Source organism: Microtus pennsylvanicus, chromosome 5 (genome assembly GCF_037038515.1).
Source record: "Microtus pennsylvanicus isolate mMicPen1 chromosome 5, mMicPen1.hap1, whole genome shotgun sequence".
NCBI lineage: Eukaryota > Metazoa > Chordata > Mammalia > Rodentia > Cricetidae > Microtus > Microtus pennsylvanicus.
The window spans coordinates 40,183,263-40,193,607 of NC_134583.1; the positions used below are offsets into that span (position 1 = coordinate 40,183,263).

A 10,345-nucleotide genomic window follows, 5' to 3' on the forward strand; every position below is an offset into this window, starting at 1 on the left:
TTAAACAGGAGGTGAAAAACTGCCATAAACAATTAGAGATTACAAATAAAAAGGTAGAGGAAATGAATAAATCGCTCAAAGATATGCAAGAAAACCAAGAGAAACAAGAAAAAGCAATCAAACAGGTTAGGGAAGCGGTTCAAGACTTGAAGAATGAAATGGAAGCAATGAAAAAAACACAAACCGAGGGAAGGATGGAGATGGAAAATCTGGGTAAACGACAGGAACTGCAGAGACAAGTACTAACAACAGATTACAAGAGAGAGAAGAAAGAATGTCAGACACTGAAGATACCATAGAGAAAATAAACACACTGGTCAAAGAAAACAGCAAAACCAACAAATTCTCATCACAAAACATTCAGGAAATATGGGACACAATAAAAAAACCAAACCTAAGAATAATTGGGATAGAAGAAGGAGAAGAAGTACAGCTCAAAGGTCCAGAAAATATATTTAATAAAATTATAGAAGAAAACTTTCCCAACCTAAAGAAAGATATACCTTTGAAGGCTCAAGAAGCATAGAGAACACCGAATAGACTGAACTAAAAAAAAAAAAAAAAAAAAAAAAAAAAACCATCTCCTTACCACATAATTCTCAAAACACAAGACATACAGAATAAAGAAAGAATATTAAGAGCTGCAAAGGAAAAAGGTCAAGTTACTTATAAAGGTAAACCTACCAGACTTACACCTGACTTCTCTATGGAAACCATGAAAACCAGAAGGTCCTGGAGAGATGTACTTCAGAAACTAAGAGACCATGGATGCAAGCCCAGACTACTATACCCAGCCAAGCTTTCATTCACTATAAATGGAGAAAACAAAATTTTCCAGGATAAAAAAAATTTAAACAATATGTAGCCACAATTCCAGCCTTACAGAAAGTAATAGAAGGAAAATCACAAACCAAGAAGTCCAACAATGACCACAATAACTCAAACATCTAGAGAACCTTCACCAGCACAACTCAAAGAAGGGAAACACACAAACTCTATGACTAAAAAAGTGACCGGAGTTAACAAGCACTTGTCATTAATATCACTTAATGTCAATGGACTCAACTCACATATAAAAAGGCACAGGCTAAAAGACTGGATATGAAAACAGGATCCAAAATTCTTCTGTTTACAAGAAACACACCTCAACCACAAAGACAGGCACCTACTTAGAGTAAAGGGCTGGGAAAAGGCTTATCAAGCAAATGGACCCAAGAAACAAGCAGTTGTGGCCATACTAATTTCTAACAAACTGGACTTCAAACTTAAATCAATCATGAAAGATAGAGAGGGACATTTTACACTCATAACAGGAACAATTCATCAGGATGAAGTCTCAATCCTGAATATCTATGCCCCTAATATAAAAGCACCCACGTACGTAAAAGAAACATTACTAAATCTCAAGGCAGCCATCAAACCGCACACACTAATAGTAGGAGACTTCAACACTCCTCTCTCACCAATGGACAGTCAATCAGACAGAAACCTAAAAGAGAAATAAGAGAATTAATGGAGGTAATGAATCAAATGGACTTAACAGACATCTATAGAACATTCCACCCAAATAGGAAAGAATATACCTTCTTCTCTGCAGCTCATGGAACCTTCTCGAAAATTGACCACATACTTGTTAACAAAGCAAATTTCCACAGTTACAAAAAAATATTCGTAACCACCTGCGTCTTATCAGACCACCATGGAATAAAGCTAGAATTCAACAACAATGCTACCCTCAGAGAGCCTACAAACTCAGGGAAACTGAACAGTCAACTTCTGAACCACACCTGGATCAAGGAAGAAATAAAGAAAGAAATCAATGTCTTCCTTGAATTCAATGAAAATAAGGAAACAACCTACTCAAACTTATGGGACACTATGAAAGCTGTCCTGAGAGGAAAGTTCATAGCACTAAGTGCCCACTTAAAGAAAACAGAGAAAGCACACATTGGAGACTTAACAGCCCACCTGAAAGCTCTAGAAAAAAAAAAGAAGCAGACTCACCTAGGAGGAGTAGAAGACTGGAAATAATCAAACTGAGGGATGAAATCAACAAAATAGAAACACAGAAAACAATCCAAAGAATCAATGAAACAAAAAGCTGGTTCCTGGAGAAAATCAACAAAATTGATTAACCCCTATCCAAACTAATCAAATGGCAGAGAGAGAATACGCAAATTAACAATAACAGAAACGAAAAGGGGGACATAACCACAGACACAGAGGAAATTCAGAGAATCATTAGATCTTACTACAAAAGCCTGTATGCCACAAAACTGGAAAATGTAAAAGAAATGGACATGTTTTTAAATAAATACCATATACCAAAGTTAAACTAGGACCAGGTGAACAATCTAAATAGACCTGTTAGTTGCGAAGAATTAGAAGCTGTCATCAAAAACCTCCCTACCAAAAAAAGCCCAGGACCAGATGGTTTCAATGCGGAACTCTACCAGAACTTCTAAGAAGAGCTTATACCTATACTCCTTAATGTATTTCAATTATAGAAACAGAAGAGTCATTGCCAAATTCCTTTTATGAAGCTACAGTCACTCTGATACCAAAACCACACAAAGACTCAACCAAGAAAGAGAATTACAGGCCAAGATCACTCATGAACATCAACGCAAAACCCTCAACAAAATACTGGCAAACTGTATCCAAGAACACATGAGAAAAATTATCCATTATGATCAAGTAGGCTTCATCCCAGAGATGCAGGGCTGGTTCAACATATGAAAATCTATCAATGTAATCCATCATATAAATAAACTGAGAGAAAAAAAACATGATCATTTCATTAGATGCTGAAAAAGCTTTTGACAAAATTCAACATCCCTTTATGATAAAAGTCTTGGAGAGATTAGGGATACAAGGGTCATACCGAAATATAATAAAAGCTATTAATAGCAAACTGACAGCTAACATCAAACTAAATGGAGAGAAACACAAAGCCATCCCACTAAAATCAGGAACATGGCAAGGCTGTCCATTCTCTCCATACCTCTTCAATATAGTGCTTGAAGTTTTAGCAATAGCAATAAGACAACATAAGGAGATCAAGGGGATTCAAATTGGGAAGGGAAGAGGTTAAACTTTCATTATTTGCAGATGATATGATAGTGTACATAAGCGACCCCAAAAACTCAACCAAAGAACTCCTAAAGCTGATAAACACCTTTAGTAATGTGGCAGGATACAAGATCAACTCCAAAAAAATCAGTCGCCCTCCTATACACAAAGGATATGGAAGCAGAGAGGGAAATCAGAGAAGCATCACCTTTCACGATAGTCACAAATAGCATAAAATATCTTGGGGTAACTCTAACCAAGGAGTGAAAGATCTATTTGACAAGAATTTTAAGGAATTGAAGAAAGAAATTGAAGAGGATACCAGAAAGTGGAAGGATCTCCCTTGCTTTTGGATTAGGAGGATCAACATAGTAAAAATGGCAATTCTACCAACGGCAATTTATAGATTCAATGCAATCCCCATTAAAATGTCATTGAAATTCTTCACAGATCTTGAGAGGACAATAATCAACTTTATATGGAAAAAACCCAGGATAGCCAAAACAGTCTTATATAATAAAGGAACTTCTGGAGGCATTACCATCCCTGACTTCAAACTCTACTACAGAGCTACAGTATTGAAAACAGCTTGGTATTGGTATAAAAACAGAGAAATCGATCAATGGAATCGTATAGTGAACCAGATTTTAACCCACAAACCTATGAACACCTCATTTTCGATAAAGGAGCTAAAAGTATACAATGAAAGAAAAAAAGCATCTTCAACAAATGGTGCTGGCACAACTGGTGGTCAACCTGTAGAAGAATGAAAATTGACCCATATCTATCACCATGCACAAAACTCAAGTCCAAATGGATCAAAGACCTCAATATCAGTCCGAACACACTGAACCTCATAAAAGAGAAATTGGGAGGTACCCTACAACAGATGGGCACTGGCAATCGCTTCCTAGGTATAACCACAGCAGCACAGACATTAACGGCAACATTGAATAAATGGGACCTACTTTAACTGAGAAGCTTCTGTAAAGCAAAGGACACTCTCACTAAGACAAAAAGGCAACCTACTGACTGGCAGAATATCTTCACCAACCCCACAACAAACAAAGGTCTGATCTCCAAAATATATAAAGAACTCAAGAAACTAGACTTTGAAATGGTAATTAACCCAATTAAAAAATGGGGCACTGATCTGAACAGAGAATTCTCAACAGAAGAAGTTCAAATGGCCAAAAGACACTTAAGGTCATGCTCAACCTCCTTAGTGATCAGGGAAATGCAAATCAAAACAACTTTGAGATATCATCTTACACCTGTCAGAATGGCTAAAACCAAAAACACCACTGATAGCCTCTGCTGGAGAGGTTGTGGAGGAAGGGGTACCCTCATTCATTGCTGGTGGGAATGCAAACTTGTGCAACCACTTTGGAAATCAGTGTTTCTGTTTCTCAGGAACTTCGGGATTATCCTACCCCTGGACCCAGCAATACCACTCTTGGGAATATACCCAAGAAATGCCCGATCATATGACAAGGGCATCTGTTCAACTATGTTCATAGCAGCATTATTTGTAATAGCCAGAACTTGGAAACAACCTAGATGTCCTTCAATGGAAGAATGGATGAAGAAAGTGTGGAATATATTCACATTAGTGTACTACTCAGTGGTAAAAAACAATGACTTCTCAAATTTTGCATGCAAATGGATGGAAATAGAAAATAGTATCCTGAGTGAGTTAACCCAGACCCAAAAAGATGAGCAAGGGGTATACTCACTCATAATTGGGTTCTAGCCATAAATAAAGGTCAGTGAGTCTATAATTTGTTATCCAAAAGAAGCTAGATAAGAAGGTGAACCCAAAGAAAAACATATAGCTATCCTCTTGTGTATGAGAAGTACACAAGATTGCCAGGCAAAAATCGGGATCTTAAGGGTGGGGTGGAAGGGGGGTAAGGGGAGATGGGGAGAGAAAAGTGAGAAGGGTAGGATGGGGAGATCTCTGGGCAACGGGATTATTGGGATAAAGGAAGTTTGGATAGGGGAGCAGGGAAGCACATATCTTAATTAAGGGAGCCATCTTAGGGTTGGCAAGAGACATGGACCTAGAGGGGCTTCCAGGTGCCCAAGGCGAGGTCCCCAGTTAGTTCCTGGGGCAGCTGAGGATAGGGAACCTGAAATGATCCTATCCTATAGCCATACTGATGAATATTTTGCATATCACCATAGAACCTTCATCTGGCAATGGATGTAGATAGAGACAGAGACCCACACTGGAGCACTGGACTGAGCTCCCAAAGTCCCAATGAGGAGCAGAAGGAGGAAGAAGATGAGCAAGGAAGTCAGGACCACGAGGGGTGCACCCACCCACAGAGACAGTGGAGCTGATCTATTGGGAGCTCACCAAGGCAAGCTGGACTGTGACTGAAAAAGCATGGGATAAACCCGGACTCTCTGAATATGGCGGACAATGAGGGCTGCTGAGAAACCAAGGACAATGGCACTGGGTTTTGATCCTACTTCATGTTCTGGCTTTGTGGGAGCGTAGCCAGTTTGGATGTTCACCTTCCTAGACCAGGATGGAGGGGGGAGGACTTTGGACTTTCCACAGGGCAGGGAACCCTGACTGCTCTTTAGACTGGAGAGGGAGGGGGAGAGGAGTGGGGGGTGGGGGAGAGGAGTGGGGGGAGGGGGAGAGGAGTGGGAGGCTGGGAAAATGCGGAAATTTTTTTTTCTCAGTAAAAAATAAATAAATATAAAAATGGTCTAGACCACCTTGAACTCCCAGCCGTCTGGTAATTTGTTTATCTTGTGTTACTGGCTGCGACTAGCCCTGCAGATTTTTTCCCAGCCCCTGCCCTGGTCTCCATCCCAGTTGCTCTATAATTTGGGCCACTAATGTTGGTGGTGTGAGCTGAGTGGTCAAGACACCTTCCATCTCACTCAGGACATCTCTTTTCCAGAGATTAACAGGGAGTCCAGGGAGGACATATGGCTGAAAGTAACCCTCATGGCTTTTATTATCTTGTCAGTTTAATATTTTTGTATTTTGGGGAACACTTTGACCTATTCCTTGAAGGGTGGAAGTAGTACTTTTTTAATTTAATAATTAAAATTTTCCACCTCCTCCTGTTTCCCTCCCACTCCCCTCACTCTCCCTCCCCCTTCCCTCTCCAGTCCTAAGAGAAGTCAGAGTGCCCTTCCCTGTGGGAAGTCCAAGACCCTGCCCCCTCCATCCACATCTAGGAAGGTGTGCACCTAAACAGAATAGGCTCCCACAAAACCAGTACATGCAGTAGAATCAAAACCCAGTGTCATTATCATTAGCTTCTCAGTCCGCCCTCATTGTCAGCCACATTCAGAGTCTGGTTTGATCACACGCTCTTCAGTCCCAGTGCAGCTGGCCTTGATGAGCTCCCATTAGATCAGTCCCACCATCTCTGTGGGTGGACACACCCCTCGTGGTCCTGACTTCCTTGCTCATGTTCTCTTTCCTTCTGCTCTTCATTTGGACCTTAGGTGCTCAGTCCAGTGCTCCAATGTGGATCTCTGTCTCTATCTCCATCTACCACCAGATGAAGGTTCTATGGTGATATGCAAGATATTTATCAGTGTAGCTATGGGATAAGGCCAGTTCAGGCACTCTCTCGTCTGCTGCCCAAGGATCTAGCTGGTGACATCTCCTGTGACATGTCGGAACCTTTCTAGAGTCAAGTCTCTTGCCAACCCTAAAATGGCCCCCTTAATTAAGATATCTTCTTCATTGCTCCCATATCCACCCTTCTTCCATCTCAACCATCCCATTCCCCCAAGCTCTCCCCATCCTCCCCTTCTCCCTTTTCTCTCCCCATTTCCCCTTCCCCTCACCTCAGCCCCATCCCCATGCTCCCAACGTTTGCCCGGCAATCTTGTCTACTTCCAATATCCAGGAGGATAAATATATGTTTTTCTTTGGGTTCACCTTCTTATTTAGCTTCTCTAAGATCATGAATTTTATGCTCAATGTCCTTTGTTTATGGCTAGAATCTACTTATGAGTGAGTACATACCATATTCATCTTTTTCGGTCTGGCTTATCTCACTCAGTAAAGTGTTTTCTATTTCCATCCATTTGCATGCAAAATTCAAGATGTCATTATTTTTTACCGCTGAGTAAAACTCTAAAATGTATATATTCCACACCTTCTTTATCCATTCTTCCATTGAGGGGCACATAGGTTGTTTCCAGGTTCTGGCTATTACAAATAATGCTGCTATGAACATAGTTGAACAAATGTTTTCTAGTATGATTGGGCACCTCTTGAGTATATTGCCAAGAGTGTAATTGCTGAGTCCTGAGGTAGGTTGACTCCCAGTTTCCTGAGTAACCACCACACTGATTTCCAAAGTGGTTGCACAACCTTGCATTCCCACCAACAATGGATGAGCGTTCCCCTTATTCCACAACCTCTCCATCATAGGCTATCATTGGTGTTTTTTATTTTAGCCATTCTGACAGGTGTAAAATGGTATCTCAAAGTTATTTTGATTTGCATTTCCCTGATTTCTAAGGAGGTTGAGCGTAGCAGTATTACTTTTTAATGGCCAATTTTTAGGCCTGGATTGTAAAGACAGGATGGAGATGTCAGCTCCAGAGTCTAAAATCTCCTTAAATGACTTCCCATTAATAATCAGTTCTAATTTTGGCCTTTTCTTTGTATGAGCTGCCCAAAAGGCTGTAGAGCTGGATGACCCAACATCCTTAGCACCCAGACTGGACCTGGCCACAGGGTTGGAGGTTTTAATTAGGGGTACCTAGACCAATTGGGCAATACAATCCCCCTGAGGAATTACTGTAACTCCTTGAGTAACAGATGTCATAATTTTTATTTTTCCTTGATAATCTGCATCAACAACCCCAGGATGAATTTGAATTTTCCTCAAGATGGTACTGCTTTTTCCTAAGATAAGCCCCAAGATCCCTCTAGGGAGTGTTCCAAAAACATTAGTGGGTAAAGCTTGAACCCCCATTTGGGCTGTTAAGACTGCTCCAGTGGAGGTACTGTGGTCCAGTCCTGCATTTCCTGGGGTGGTGCAGGCAAGGACTGCAAGACAAAAGGATTGCCCTGTGAAACAAACTGGATACGGCCACTGCCAGGGTGGGACCCCATGACTCCTGGTGTCATTACTTTATACACTGAGGTTTGGGGGCCCTGAAGCAGGGCCCTCAGCCAGTTTCCCTGCTGTTGGTATTGGACAGGCAGAGGCCTTCCATCTATATCTGCCTTCGATCTACATTCCTTTTTAAAATGTCCAGGGGCACTACAGTTAGAGCAGGTTTTATCCCCAGTGTCCTGGGTCCTTGCCCAGGCCCGATGGCAACAGCAATCACCTGGCCCTGAATGGAATGCCCATCAATATCCCAGCAGATCCAGATGTATTTGTTTAACCTTTTTGCCTTATGTGGCCACAACGCTTTGTCACAGTATTTATTTGCATTTTCAAATGCCAGCTGTTTAACTATGGGCATAGCTGTGGTCACATCACCAAACAATTTTCCTGCTAACTGCAGTAGCCTATCCACATAGTCCTGAAATGGTTTTGAAGGCCCTTGTAAAACTTTTGACAGTTGATCCCCCATGACCTTCTTTGGCAGGGCTTTTTAAGCTTTGGTAGCCTCACTGGCCATTTGGAGATATACGGCAGGATCATATTTGATTTGCCAAGTCAGCATAAGCTCCTGCTCTAGTTAGAATGTCTAAGTTGTGTTGTGTCTGTCCAATTTGAGCATTTAACCTATCTGTTTGTAAACAGGTTTTTTTTATATTCTCCCCTCCATAATAAGTAACCTCCTCCCGATAGTAGTGCATGGCATAGCTGCTGCCAATCACCAGGTGTAATATTTAAAGCCACAAACGATTCTACTATGGCAAGAGTAAAGGGGGCCTGAGCACTGTATGCTGCCACAGCCTTTTTCAATTGCTTCATCTCCTTAAAGCTCAAGGCCATGTGTTGTCTCAGCATCTGTCCTGGATTGTTCAGATCAGGTACCTCTATGACGGGGGCATTTGTGTGTCGGGGCTGCAAACAGACACCCCCTCTTCTTCCTGAGCCCTCTTCGGTCTCCCACTCATCTCTCAGTCCCCAAATGGCCTCTCTCCTTCCCCAATCCTCATTATAAGCAGGTGGGGGCTGACTGCACACATAAGGAACACTTCGCCTTACAGTGCTTCAGCCTTTTTTGAAGTACCTTAATTTCCTGCATTAGCTATTCTTCCTCATCAGATAAACTATTTTCTGCACTAGAGCTGAGGCTCTCTTCCCCATTTTCTGACTCAGAGGTTATTGCTATCTGGTTTTGCACCCAAAAGCATGCAGACTTTGGTGCTAGCCTTGGTCCTGAGCCAGATTCCAAAGTTTTCCCTGGTACCCCTGATTCTTCCTTTTGGTCCCTATGTGACTCCTCCACTGATCCTATGGACCAGTGAGTCTCCTCCTCCTGTATTTTTTCAAGTATTTTTTTAGCTGCAGGGACCTCCTATCTTATTTTCACTTTATCAGTAAGCAAGACAACATGGACCAGGTGCCATAGCTATCGGCACCTTCCTTTTGTAGTTGTTTCTGCAAATTTCTTTTTACCTGTTTCCAATCAAAGATGTCCAAACCTCCACCTGTCAAAAACCATGGGCTTGCTGTGGCTATAGTCTTAAGAAAATCCTCTATAGTTTTCTGTTTGACCCCAGTTCCTTATTGCTCTAACAATTTAGATATCTGATATATCAGGTCTTTCTTACTGCTTGTGGATCCCATTTTACCCCAATCCATTCTTACCAGCCTAGGACGTACCTGTCTGCTACTCCTTCTTTCTCAGATCTCGGTGGAACCTCCACTTTGCCGTGAAAGCACAGCAACTGTAGTTCTCTGAGTGGGGGACGTCAGGATTAACACACAGCACACTTCAGGTCCTGCAGACAAGCCTTCATTCCACTTTCTCACACAGTATGTATAGCCCTCAGCAGGGGAGGCCAAGCCAGCAAAAGCAGGAAGCTCATCACCATAACTCACATGGCATAACACTAAATATCCTTAAAAACATTGCTGAAAACAATAGATTGTTCCTGTTTTTGTTCCTGTTTTCAACCAACCGCAAGAGTGCAAAACAGATCAAGTTGGGGTGTGAAGGCCTGTCCTCCAGAGATCCAACAAGCTTCAATGGAGAAAATGTCTCCATCGCCTTTAATCTCAGCACTTGGGAGGCAGAGGTAGGCGGATCTCTGTGAGTTCAAGACCAGCCTGGTCTACAAGAGCTAGTTCCAGGACAGGCTCCAAAACCACAG

The 10,345-nt window shown here is 41.8% G+C and overlaps 1 protein-coding gene across 1 annotated transcript in view; it reads right to left on the reverse strand.

Moving 5' to 3' along the window:
• The window catches only part of LOC142850751 (solute carrier family 7 member 12-like), a 78,495-nt gene extending 68,497 nt beyond the window's left edge, over positions 1–9,998 (reverse strand). The window contains exon 1 of the mRNA XM_075974663.1: positions 9,855–9,998. The gene's annotated coding sequence lies outside the window, so the exon portion shown is untranslated. The remainder of the gene's footprint in view (positions 1–9,854) is intronic.
• Positions 9,999–10,345: the final 347 nt, after the last annotated feature.